This window comes from Quercus lobata, chromosome 4 (assembly GCF_001633185.2).
Source record: "Quercus lobata isolate SW786 chromosome 4, ValleyOak3.0 Primary Assembly, whole genome shotgun sequence".
Taxonomy (NCBI): Eukaryota; Viridiplantae; Streptophyta; class Magnoliopsida; order Fagales; family Fagaceae; genus Quercus; species Quercus lobata.
In genome coordinates, this window is record NC_044907.1 from 86574346 (window position 1) to 86588667 (window position 14322).

A 14322-nucleotide genomic window follows, 5' to 3' on the forward strand; every position below is an offset into this window, starting at 1 on the left:
ACGGAGCTATTTTTTTTTTGCAAATAATGTATGAGTGACGAGATAAATGGTTTTTAATAACAGCTAAAGTTCTTCAAAAAAAAAAAAAAAGTAATTGGTTGCATTAATGTTATATTTTCGATGAAAAACTAGGTATTTACGATGGCTTTTAGTCGGTGAAAAAATACATTAACGACAGTCATTGTTCATCGCAAAAGGTATTTGGTCGACCAACTTCCTCGTTTGAAGTTCTATTTTTGACAACAAGACAAGTATTTGTGATGACTTTTAGTTGTCGAAAAAAATACATTAACGACAATCTTAGTTCGTCGCAAACTCTATTTGGTTGTCCAACTTCCTTGTATGAAGTTGAATTTGCAATAGCAATTATTAAGTACTTACAACGAGTTTTGCTGTTGAAAATAAGTGTTAGCGACGGCCTTGTCGGCAATATTGTATTATCGACAAGGCTTTTGCCGACGGACGTCGACGGCTTTTTGCCGTCAGTAATATGAATTTGTGTCGGCTTTTTGTGCTTTTGTGACGAACTTTGACCATCGCAAATAAGCTTATTTTTTGTAGTGAATTACGCTGCTGAGTTAACACTCGAGTAAACGTTTATCTAAGTTAAAGGCAATGTTTTGCCCTTACATTGATAATTTGAGATTGGAATTGACAATCAAACTATGTTCAATCAGAAATGATACTATTAATAACATGGGAATATTAATCACATAAACGAACTTTATACTTTCATTGAATAAAGCCTTGGAAAGGCCAAGGAAGTACAAAAAAGGGGGGGTCTTTTTAAGTTTTTTTACCAAATATAATTATTTATATTTTAAATAATTATTAAATTAATTATGATGCCATTACAGTTCGACCCCAGTTCAACCTCGATTTGATCTCAAATACCTTGAACCTCTCCCTTTTATGGTTCAATGAATGGTTGGGGTTTCAAAACCATGTTTAAAAGATGGAATTGCATTTAGCATATAGGTTAATTTGCCAAAAAACAAGGTTGGCAAAAGTCGTCGTGGTTGGTAGAAAGTGGAAAGACGCGAAGTCTTCAATTATTGTTAGTCATAATGCAAGGATTATCCAAGAAAGCCTAATATAAGGTGCAGGGAAAGCACCATTGACCCCAAGTCCTTGGCATCTTTGTTAAGTTTAGTTGTTTAGGTCTTCCTAAATAATGCAAATTTGGTATATTACTAGTGGCGGATGCAACATTTTTGCCTGTTGAATGAAAGACTATCTTACAAAAAACAAACAAGAGGGTAATCAACTAATTAAGAGAGAGAGGGAAAAGGAGAATGATTAGAGTCCTTGAAATGCTGACATATCATCTAATAAAAAACTTATAGATCTCTGACAATGCCAAAGAGAAGCAAATGAGTAATATTTAACTTTCTAAAAACCTCAATACATATTTAACCATTTATATAGTAAAAAATAAATCTAAGATTTATCCCAAGTGAGTTCTAAATCTCCTAGTTGGCATTATGTAATAAATTATTAGTTTATATTACACTATCAATGTAAAACAATAATTGTTTAAAAGGAAAAGGCCAACATTTTATCTAGAAAGAGATTAAAAAAAATGTTGATTTTTGCAAGAGCTTATTCATTTACAACACAAACTAAATTTAATTCCCAAATCCTAAAAAGATATCTCATTTGCCGAGTGCATAAAAGAGTTTTGCTGGATCCCATATTCAATACAATTCATTTATTCAATAATAGTCACTTTTCGAATATAGCCAAGGATATGGCCAAGCACAACAAATTGCCCTATTAAAAGCATTTTACAGACAACACATGCCATTGACAAACCTATTTGTTTGGATAAAGGAGAAATTTTATTATCAAAACAAACACAATTTGAAATGACATCCAAACACTAAAACAAAATTAATCCCTGAAACACAAATCATTTGCAAATACTAACCTCCAAACTTCTGCAAATACCACTAACCTTATTTATAATCCAAAATATTACAATCCCAAATTAAAACAACTATTCCAAACTACACAAGTAGATCACATTAGAACCAATGTTCAAAGCTCACATCAAATCCACGACCGAATATAACATTTGCAATCTTCAATTCAAAACTTTAACATCAATCTTTGCTATTAGATGATAGCTGATTCCGCAATATTCGCACATGCACATCAATTACCAAGGCCAACCACTATGGTCACACTGTTAATGTAAAAATAAATTCAAAAAGAAAGTCAGTGGTTAAATAGTTATTTGGGGGAAAAAAAAATACACACAAGAATAAAATCTTGATGAAAAAGAAAAAATTGCTCCGCAACTTTTACGAAAATTCATCATGCCTTCATTTTCATCATTCTTTTTAAATACGCATCTATGGACTGCGTAAGCACCTATACTCGTTGGCCATATTCTTTGCCATAAAGTTTGAGACAGATTAGTGATGGTTATGGAGTGGAAGAAGGAAACTAATCTAGAGTTTTGAGAGAAAAAGACCTCTATGGAAAGACTAAGGTCACTAAAACTAAATACAAACTGATGAGATTGAGCTTTTGGATTTCAAATTTATTTCAAGCTTTTGAATCTTGCCTGTTTATAAATTAAATTTAGTTGTGTTTTTCCAATTATTATTATTATTATTATTTTTTAACTAGAGTTAAATTTATGTGGTTTTGTTTTGTTTTTTCATTTAAGAAGTTAAGTCAGAGTTGTTTTAAATGTGTGGCTTTTTATTATTGGTTGGGAATACTTGGGACCTAGGTCTTAATAATTTCTCCTTAGAAGGACCTAATAGCATATACGAATTGAATAGAAATTCCCAGGAAAGAACCTACTTAACAACACGAAAGATCATCCAACTTCTACACGCCTTGTCAAACCCATATAATGGTTTTAAAACCCAGACTGTTCAAAGAACCGGAAAATGAAGGGGTTTAAGGTTTTTGAGGTTGGATAGAGGTCTAATTGAGGTCGAACCATGATGATGTTATGATTAATTTAAAAGTTATTTAAAATATATATAAATAAATATAATAAATTGGTATAAATGGAAAAAATAACTAAAATAGTTCCAAAAAGTAAAAATAAAAATCATCTTTCAAATGTATTTTTTATATGAATGGAATATTATTAATTGTTAAAAAAATAATAATAAATAGAAAAATTATTAATTCACATTATACTATCAAGATAAGATAGAATTATATTATAGACAAAACAAATATTTACAAAATTGTATATTTTTATGCAAATATGTATAATATTTGCACTAGTTTAATCTATAATATACACATGAATTTAACATATGAATACCCTTCAAAAAAAAAAAAAAAAAAACATTAACATATGAATACTTGGGTTTGTAGTACCAATAAATTACTGCAATTAGACATTTAAATGTCTTATAAAAAAATGCAATTAAATGAAAATGGTTTAAAAAAATTTAAAAGCAAATTAATGTAGAAACATGGCCACATGTCCAACCTTTTCATGGGGAAGGGGTAGTGTCAGCCATATTAGTACACAACTTCATCGGAAAAAGAATAAAAAAAAAAAAACGGACTTTTGATTTTTTTTTTTGGTTTTGCCGTTTTGGGTACACCAGTGATAGAGGAAGAAGGGAAAACCAAAGAAGTAAGAAGAATAATTGCAGAAAGAAAACACAAAAGATTGGAGAAGAAGGGAAACTGGAAAACGCAGAAGAAGCAGGGTAAAGATAAGGTTTGTGCTTTTCATTTCTACTTTATTTTGCGGTCTTGGTGATGGGGTGTCTTGGGCCTGCTAACGTCAACGCCCCCATCTTTTTCTTATTTTTTTTATTTTTAGCTTCAGCCTGACCCGTCAGACCCAGCCACTGTATATTTTGTGTAGAGCGGATTTTGGGCCAAAATGGCCCATTAGCATTAATTTTTAAAATATTTAGCAACAGAGCACTGTTTTGGAAATAATTAGGGAAGTACCACTTTTTCCGAAAACGCCGCTATAGGGCCCGAAAATGTCACTATAGGGCTTAAAAAACGCCACTCTAGGGCCCCTTGAACCTGTTATGGGGACTTATAAAAAAATTTTGCAGGAAAACGCCGCTATAGGGCTCAAAAACGTCACTATAGGGCTTAAAAACGCCACTATAGGGCCCCTTGAACCTGTTATGGGACTTATAAAAAAATTTTGCAGGAAAACGCCGCTATAGGGCCCAAAAACGTCACTATAGGGCTTAAAAACGCCACTATAGGGCCCCTTGAACCTGTTATAGGACTTATAAAATAATTTTGCAGGAAAACGCCGCTATAGGGCCCGAAAAAGTGGTATTTCCCTAATTATTTCCGAAACAGTGCTCTGTTGCTAAATATTTCAAAAATTAATGCTAATGGGCCATTTTGGCCGCGGATTTTGGGTTTAAAGAACAACAGTATTCTCAGAACCAAATGGTAAAAACTGGGGGGAAAAAAATATAAAAATCCAAACAGATAGGAAAAAAATTACTATTATCATTTCCTGGCAGCTAATGCGGCACTCGCAGCCCTTGTAGCCCTTGCAGCAATAACAACAGTCCCCTTTCGGCCCTTGCGGCCCTGGCGGCCTAGGCTGCCCTGGATCCCCTTTCGGCCCTGGCGGCCCAGGCGGCCCTTTCGGCCCTGGATCCCCTTTCGGCCCTGGATCACCTTTCGGCCCTGGCTTCCCTGGAGGCCCTGGCAGCCCTATTACTTTTAGGCGGCAAATGTAAATCGCCCATGCGATTAAGCTAATTAATATTATTAGAGCCAAGATACACCCCAGCACGAACCGCAGGGATACTGGTTTTGGTTCACTTGGTGAATGCCATATGTTGTCATATGGTACTGATGGAGTGAAAGGGGGACAACATGGGGAAAATTGTGGGATTGGAGGATTCTCAAATGCTGGCACTGTCGGTGGTGGAAGCGGAGTAAGGGAGGGAAATGTGGGGAAGGGTCGTGGCGGTGGTGGTGGTGGTGGTTGTGAAGAGAGGGTTGGAATTAGTGGTGCGATGATGGTGGTAAAGAGCATGAACAACGGGGCAAACATGGTTGAAATATTTGGATTCTGGAGTTGGAGGTGAAGGTCCGTTTGCTCTGAAATAGCCACAAGGCCATGCTTTTTATAGTTGCTTGGATCACCATCGTTTGGTTGGTAGTCTCAGACTTCACCAACCTTATTTTTATCTTTTGCACGAACCTCTTTTTTTTTTTTTTGATATTTTTTCATGCTCTGTTACTAAAAGCCTAAACAATAGAAAAGCTACGTCATATTAAATATTAAACCAATGTTTTTAGTTTTGAAATAATATTATATATATATTTTCACATATTTTTTATTTATATATATTTTAAAAGAATAAAAACAATATTATTCAAACCCACTTTAAAATACTCAAAAAAAAAAAAAAAAAAAAAGAAAAAAAAAAGAAAAAAAAGAAGAAAGAAGAGAAAACAGCTCACTGCTTTAAGCATGGCCCATGTGACATGTACCTTTCTATTTTTATTAATAGGAAAGTCGGTGCATGTGCAATAATACATGCACCCACTTTCCTGTTGAATTTTCTAGACCGTACGTAATGGTTGTTAACTCCTCAGTTTTGGCTTGTGTGGCAGTCCTGGTAGTGTGATGTTTCAGGTAGTTGATTTCCAGTTGGGTTGTCTTTCATGTGCATGTGTAATTTCAACTCTTTCTTTTAATAAAACCGCTAGTTCATACAAGTTCACTTGGTGTATCTTGAAAAAATTACACATTTTGAAGATCATAGTCACAGTGGCAGCTCCATGATATTTTTCTAGGGAGCCAGCAAAAAGATGAATCTTAGGTACAGTGGCAGAGCTAAGAAATTTTCCCCACACGCTCACCATCACCGCCTCAGCCTCACACACACACACACACATTCTCTCTCTCTATGATCCTCAGCGTCGCTATGGACGATAAAAAGTGGCTTGCTTGCTCTCTATCAACATCAATATTGGTCCAGATTTGTCTGTGACTAGTGCATTACTAATCCCATTAGTCCTTTACAATTTTATTTTTGGGCTATATCACCCATTGATTAATTTAATTAATTGTCACCTCCTCCACGTTCCACAAAGATAATTTAACTTTTTTTTTTTTTTTTTTTTCTAAGGCATTAGTTTGCATTGAAATGAACAGAGAATGATTAAACTGTTTAAACAGTACAGAGGAGGTAAAAGGCAGTTGAACTTAGGTCATATATTAATAACTTTCTAAGTCATGTATTAATGACAAGTTTGTTATATATTAATAACTTTTTAGGTCATATATTAATGACGATTAAGTTATGTATTAATAACTTTGTAGGACATATACTAATGGCAATTTAGTTATGTATTAATAACTTTCTAAGTCATGTATTAAAGATGAATCTTAGGTACAGTGGCAGAGCTAAGAAATCTTAGGCTTGGTTGTGATACTTTTCTGTTGTAGTGTTTGTTGTGTTCAACTTTACACGTTTATAATAATATACTGTCTAGGCTTTAGAGTTTAGTTTCATTGTTTTTCAATTAAGATTTGTTGATTATCAGGTATTATGTAATTGTTACATAAATCTAGCTTATGTCAACTCATTTTTCTTACAGGTTTCAGTAATTGATATAGAAAGACCCACTCTATTATATCAAAACCACATTGCAAGTGAAATTTGCACTGGTGACATCTCTCTTTTCAATTCCAAACCTGCATTTTACATGGTTTTGAGAAGAATGTTTTAGTGGTTGAGACAGAATTTGTTGAAGTTCTAGCATTCAGGTTAGAAAGTCAATGTGTTCCATCTTTTTGTAAATTAGGTATTAAATGCAGGCAAAAATAACTATTTCTAGGTTGCCCCGTTGTGATTATATTGTCATATTTATTTAATTTTCAGTTTGTGTTTCTTTTTTTTTTTTTTTTTAAACCTTGACTTAAATTTTTGGATTTGCTTTTCTTGGGAGCTTGTGTTCAATAGGAATCCAACACCAAAATGAATTTAATTAAATGAGAATCTTGTTTTCTATTATAGGTTCCTTTTCGACAAATTTTCTTACTGTGGTTGTTGAATTCTCTACTGTCAACCTAAGCCTCTGGGACACAGTTGGTATCATTTATTTGATAGCTATTATAATATTTTTAGCTTCAAATATAATTTTATACTTCTTGTAATTTCAATTTTTGGCTACTTGTAATGTCAATTTGCTCTCTATATGTACCAGAGTGCAATTAAAGATGTAGTTGGAGTTGTTTTATGTAGAGTTTATTGAGTTGTTGAGCAGGGTGTTCATTGAACCTCCATAGGTATTAATTGATCTATGTTGTCTTTTTAACCTCTGAATTGTGTTTTGGGTATAAAGTTTAGACCTTTTTAAAGATCCATGGTGTTTCTGTTTGATAATGTTCGGTAATTATTAGTTCTGGTTTGATGACCTTACAACATGTTCAGATGCAAGTTGTTTGCAACTAAATTTTTACTAGAATTTGTTTATGTGTAACTAAATTTAATCATATAAATTGTCTTCTCTTTTGATAGTGGCCTTTCAGCAGTGGATGCTGTCATGGAGGTTTATTCGGCCTGCGAGGAACTTAGGTGTGATGGAACAGGTTGGATGTTAAATTAAGGGAAATGCAGTATTGTTAAATTTGCATGCCCTGATGATCTAGTTTGCTTTTCCCAGCATATGATTCTTTATCATGTTTTAATTTGTTGATTGTGGTTTATTTGTGATTGTGCTTGATTTGATGGTCAAGGTGTATGGGTATTCCAAGTGGGAGATCAGTTTGTTTAGGTCTTAGTTTTCATGCTACAGAGGAAAAACATGTCAAACCAATTTAATAGTTCATTTCATGTTTCTGAGTTTATGTTTTATCAACACACTAGTTTTTAGATTTAGAGTAGATTGGTTTGTATCAGTATATGTCCTTTCTTGTAATCATAACCCATGTTCTTGTAACAAAAATCATCAAAGGCATCCAATGAAACTTTCTGCTTATAAATTTGCCTCTCCTTTTTGTTTCATTCTTTTTCTCCTTTATTTTGAGTGGTGTTGGTAATGTGCAATGAAGATCAAGTCAGAAAGCCTTTAATGCTACTCCAACGAACCCCTGAGCCTGGCAGTTGTTGTACTGGGCCTTCTTTATTTCTTGATTCATGTACACATATCTCTTCTTATCTCCATAAATTCTTCTGCAATCCACTGTTACATGCATCATACCTTGTCTTCGGGAAATCTTTCTTTTTTATAATTTTGACTCAATCTTTTTGTCTTATTACCTTTTATGCCTTTTATTAGAGAAAAGCTGAGCATGTTTTCTGCTCTTCAGTAGCTTATCATTTTCTTCAGTTGTATTGATTGCATTTTAGAGTTCAAAAGCTTTTAATATGTGATACTTTAGAGTTCAAAAAAGATTTTAAGCAGCTAAAAGTCATCAAATCAAAACAATGCAAAAAGGCCCCAGGTGGGTCCAATGTTGTTGCACTTGCCTAACTATTTAGAGGGTGATAGTTTTCTCCAACCCCCATAATTAAAAGGGGGGAGGACAAAATGAATGGTCCATCACTTTTTCATAGTGATTTTCCATTAAGAAACTAAAAGAAACACATCAATGAAAAATCAAGATCTTCATTGTTGAATTATGGAGGCTAAGACTGCTAGTCTCTTTCCCACACTTTTAATGGCTCCACTTAGAAGTTCATATATGTTGCTGTTTTTTGGTTCACTAAGTGGTATCTATGGTTTGGTGGGACTAAAATTGATTTCATTACCTTATAGGAGGCATTAGGCCCTGTGTTGTCTCTCACCTAACCTTAAAAAGAGAGATATGAGTCATACCTACAACATACACTGCCTGTATACATGAAAAATTTGGCTTGGCCTAGGGGTAACTTGGAATTGAAAGAAACACTAAGTGGTGACTGATGAGGGACCACATTGGATATTTTTCTACATTGGGGACTGGACCCAAATCCCCAACCATTAGTATGAAACCAAAAAATTACCTCAACTCAGCTAGATAAAGAGGCTCACTAGTTTGCAAAGAAAAGCAAAGATTAAAAAGAAAAAGAGGCTCACTAGTTCACAAATCTTCCAAGAAAAAGAGCAGAAAGTGCTGCATCAATCTTACTTTCTAGCTTGTTTATTTTAAAGACCAATTGAGATGCGCAGCTAGTCAACTACATGGGTTAATTTCTTTTTTAATTAGCTTATTTTTACATTTGTTTTTCTATAAATCAAAGTACCTATGGGATAAATCTTTTCACTATCAAAAATTAATTTTTTCTCCTCCACCGTATGGCCCATAATACTGTCACCAGGATAGTGGACAACCATTTGTTCTGTTCTTTGTCAAAAGGCTTGATGGTCAACACGGTGATCTAGTTATGAAGGTTGTGAGGGTTGAGAAGATCTACTCTTAGGTCAAATTAGATCCAAGCCACACAGCTTTGCCAAAGGGGAACTTGAGGAAAAGTTGATCAAAACTTTCTTCCTCTTGATTGCAAAAGAGGACTTGTCTTATATGGTTTCAGCCAGAGTTTGGTCCTGAGCAGCAGCGAAAGACTTGTCTTTTCAAAAAAATGTACTCATGTATGCATATTGTTTAGTTCGTGCATAGAGTTACAAAATCTCTTATATTCTTAGTTAATTAGGGTATCATGCATATGAACCATCTGAGGTATGATTGTTTCTTTTTTCTTGATAGGAACTTTTATACTTGTTCTATATAGTGTTGAAATGATGTAATTGTCCTTTTTTCGTTGAATAAATTCTTATAAAAAAAATATAATTACTTCGGTGCAAGATATATACATATTAGTAGACGTAAATATAAAAGGAAAATGTTTACCAATAAAAAAATATAAAAAGAAAATGGCCCTTTTGGATGTAACCTGCTATTATTTGAGAAGTCCTCCCTCCCCTTGCAAGTGAATTACTTAATATTTAAGCTTTGTTGTCTTATGTAATTGTTTAAAATCTTTTCTTGTCCTACTTTGGTTCAGTTCCGGACTACATTATTAGTAGATTTATTTTCTTTTACTTAAGGTATTGAGTTTTAACATTGTTTACAATTTGCCTGATCAATAAAATTTCTATTCGATATATGTTTTTAATGGTTTATTTTTCACTGGGTATATGCATGGCATGGGTGATGGTTTATGGGCCAGGGCCACTGATCTCATTCTCATGTTTGACCATTTTGAAGTCTGGAATGGGGGGAATGAAAGTGTATTATGTACGCTAATATATACTTTGGAATCAAGGCATTAATATTTCAGCTAGACCCTTTTTTTTTCCCCTCTATTTAATGATGCTATATCCTCTCTTTCCCCATATTTTTATGGGTTAAATTAACCAAGCTTGTGTAATTTTTTTGTACTTTTTAAATTTCATTTTAAGGAATGTTATGTTGTTTATGAAGCATATATATATATATATATATATACATATATATATATATATATATATTTTAATAAAATCATGTTATGTGAACATGATTATTGTTGGGTGGTGAAGAAAGTTCTTTTTTGACACTTAACTTCTAGTCTTCTTTCATCACTCAAGATTCTAGGGATTGGGATCTTTTAGTAAAAAAATTTGAAGTCATTTGATGTCCCGGCCCTAAATTATATGGGGGATGAAGGTCGTGCACCCTTGCCCTTTCAACTAACTAAGGAGGTATGTGACTTGGGCCCCAACTATGTTCTGCAGTTGAATAGTCCAACCATCTTATCATCAATTTGTATTTTTTTTTTTTTTGGGAGAAGTAACCATCTTATCTCTCATTTGTTTTTTTGATACCAAGCAGATGCATTCGATTGGTATCTATTCTCGGCTTGACCAAGTTTTTAATGCTCCTAATGCTGTTAAGGAGGTTTGGACTGGTCAATTTGGTTTGGATCGTTCAGTAAGCTCCCTTCACTTCCTTTTTCAATTTGTGATGTATTTGATTGCAGGCAGTTAGAGGGGCTGGGCCTCATGAAGTTGGGGAGTTTGAAAATGTGGTTTTTGATTATGTTTTTTTATCGGGAGCTTATCTATTTTTCAACTTTGCTCAGTACGTAGGGTCCAAGGAAACTGATCAAAATGCTGTGCTGTGACTTTGTTTGCTGGTATATGTCACAGGAAAACCCCAAGGTGAATTGAACTTTTCAATGCAGCAGTGGCTCCAAAGGTCTATTGGGCTGAGCCATCTGACCAGGAAAAGGAAGAAAAAAGAAAAGAGCGGCTATGGCTAAATTAAAAAGGTTATAGCCGCGTTTTTTTTTTTTGTCGTGTGTCTGTGTAGTTGTTTGATAGTCATGGAACTTTTCACCAAAAGAGGTATATCCATTTTGGCCCAGTATTGTGTGAATTATGATTTGAGTTGACTATATGTCAACTATTTGTTGTACTTTTTTTTTTTTTTTTTTTTTTTTTTTTTTGAGAAACAACTATTTGTTATACTTGTATTGTCCAGTTGTTCGTTGTCATTTTTTAAAAGAGAAACTGAGATAGTTTATTTGTAATATACAAAATCAACCCAATTTTGGATTCATACGATACATACGTAACTTCTCAATGCTTTTCATATCATTAATTTAATTGTCTTCAAATTGTTGCGGTTTGCAGCTCCTGTAAAAGGTGCAACCCAATGTAAGCTAAAAGCTAATCTTAAATATGATTTTTTCCAAACTGATCTAAGATGAAAAAACAGTAGATTTTTTTGCTAATAGGAATTTATAAGTATCCCATGTAGTTTTCTTTCATTATATTATTTACATAGCTATATGTCATACAGGTAGCTAGTATAGTGTGTGTGTATACTCCCACACTCAGGATGTTATTAACAATGTTACCTGTGACTTCTCGAATGCCTCATAAGGCACTGCTACCTTTGTTGTCTAAGCTCAAGCTCAAGCTCCTGCTTAAGCTACTGCATTTGCTAAGTCATCTACTAAGTCAAAAAAAGAAGTCTGCCTTCGATGGACTTAGTAAAACTACCTTGATTGCCTTGTTAAAATAGCTTTGGAAGCATGAAGAGGAAGTTGCAAATGCTAACTTGGGACGATGAAGATGAAGAAGAATTCAAAGCATCATCAGAAGCCTCTTTTTCTAAGAAAGATGATCCTTATTACACTTATGATCAGGCACTTTTTTGTCATAATCCTGTTTCCACCCCTGATTTAGTTGATGATTCTGTTGGCACATGTTGACAAAACTGCTACAACCAATGTTGATGAGAGACTTATTGGAAGAACTACTCTCATATACTTTTGACTACTTTTTATGAATGTGAAATGAATAGTAAAAGACTTTTGATGCTCCCCACCATGCAAAAAATGCCAAGATGCTTTTGTGTTCTCAACTACTTTTGAATGACAATTGAATAGTAAAAACTGGTTTTTACTACTAGTACTTATTGAATGATTCTTCTTGCTCCCCACAAGGGTTGATTCCAATTGAATAGTAAAAGATTATTTTTGCTACCATTACTTCCTGAATGATTCATGCTGCTCCCCATGAGTGTTGATTTGAGTTGCTCCCCATTATGTAAATAGTGCTTAGGGTGCGTTTGGATACAGCTGAAAACTGAAAACTGAAACTGAAAACTGAAAAACACTGTAGCGAAATAATTTTTAAATGTGTGAATAGTATCGTGGGACCCATTTTTAATGAAAAAGTTGCTGAAAAGTGAAATTTGTGGGTCCGTGAACAGTACACGATGTGCTGTGATTGGTCCAAAAAATTTTGAAAAGTCAAAGTTTGCGGCTACTGTTCATTGAATAGTGCACAGTAGCCGCACACTCAAAACGCGTGAAAAAAAAAAAAAAAAAAAAAAAAAAAAAAAAAAAAAAGCAAAATGGAAAAACGCAAACGCAGGATTGGGCAGAAAATGCCCAATCCAAACGCACTCTTACTTTACCTATAAAAGAGCTATCCCTTTCAAGTTGTATTTATAACTTATTTTTCTTACTATCTTTAAAATTTCCCTTTAGTCTTTAGGCTACCTCTAGTAGGTCTTAAACTTGTAATCTTTACCTAATTCCCGCTCAGGAAAATCATGTATCTACTATCTCTTCCTGTAAGTGCTTTATTTTAAGCTTATTAACTTTAAGCTTCTTTTGCAATCTTTTGTTAAGTATCTACTGTTACTTACTCCAAGATTATTCATTTTACTGTTATTTACTTTAAGCTTACTTTAATTCTTATTTATTTATTAAAAAAAACTTTTTTTAAAAAAAACTACAACTTATTTGTTATTATCAACTTATTCAGATAAAGCAAACTAAGCGTTTTAACAAAATATGCAACCTATGTTTTGTACATATCAACTTATTCTTTGTTTTTGTTTTTGTTTGTTTGTTTGTTTTTGTTTGTTTGTTTGTACAATCTGAGTTTATTCTTGATATAAGAGTGAATTCAAAATAATGCATTTTACATCAAGTAATATGTTACATAACTATCCAAATGGCAAATACATATTGTTTTCTTTATAAAAAAATAAAAAATAAAAAATAAAAAATTTCATGTGAAAAATACGGGTCAACCCGACCCAATCCGACCCGACCTACAACCCAATTGATCCAAACCCGTTTTTAACCCGCTTAAAATGACACATTTGTAAACCGTGACCTGTTTGACCCGACCCGCCAATTTTGCCATGTCTAGTACCAGTGACAGAAGAGGAAAGGCAACCCCAAACAAGCAAGAAGAATAAACGCAGAAAGCGAACACAGAAGATTGGAGAAGAAGGAAAGCTGGAAAACGCAGAAGATGCAGGGTAAAGGTAAGGTTTGCGTTTTTCATTTCTATTTTATTTTGTGGACTTGGTGTGTTTTGGGACTGCATAACGTCAACGCCCCCATATATATATAAATAAATATATATATATATATATATATTTTTTTTTTTTCCTAGCTTCAGCTTGACCCGTGAGACCGAGCCACTGTATTTTTTGTGTTGGGCATATTTTGGGTTTAAAGAACCCCAGTTTCCGGTTAATCGGGTCTAACCGTAAGTTCCGGTCTGGATTTCAAAACCATTAATAGAACAGAGATAAGAAACATTTCTAACACCCATATACAAGCACTCCAAAACTATCCCCCCCAAAAAAAAAAAGTCCATTACAGAAACTCTAACATCCAAATACCAGACCGAACCAAATGGTAAAAGCTGGGAGAAAAAAAATATAAAAATCCAAACATATAGGAAAAGAAATTACTGTTATCTTTTCCTAGCAGCTATCATGCCACTGGCCCGCTGGCGGCCCTGGTGGAAATGCTGATAGGCTGGCTTTTGATTTCTTTTGGTTTTGCCGTTTTGGGTACCAGTGACAAACCCCAAACAAGCAAGAAGAATAAATGCAGAAAG

The 14322-nt window shown here is 33.9% G+C and overlaps 1 long non-coding RNA gene across 4 annotated transcripts; it reads left to right on the forward strand.

The window, feature by feature from the left end:
- Window positions 1–6586: 6586 nt before the first annotated feature.
- LOC115983295 lies at window positions 6587–12318 on the forward strand. Of its 4 annotated transcripts, none has more exons than XR_004089997.1 (5): window positions 6587–6751; window positions 7506–10647; window positions 10778–10876; window positions 11028–11216; window positions 11750–12318. It is a non-coding gene; the product is annotated as an uncharacterized LOC115983295 (long non-coding RNA). The 4 variants fall into 4 exon arrangements; XR_004089999.1 differs by lacking the exon at window positions 11750–12318 and having other exon boundaries at window positions 6592–6751; window positions 7506–7576; window positions 10534–10647; window positions 11028–11391; XR_004089996.1 differs by lacking the exon at window positions 11750–12318 and having other exon boundaries at window positions 11028–11391.
- Window positions 12319–14322: the final 2004 nt, after the last annotated feature.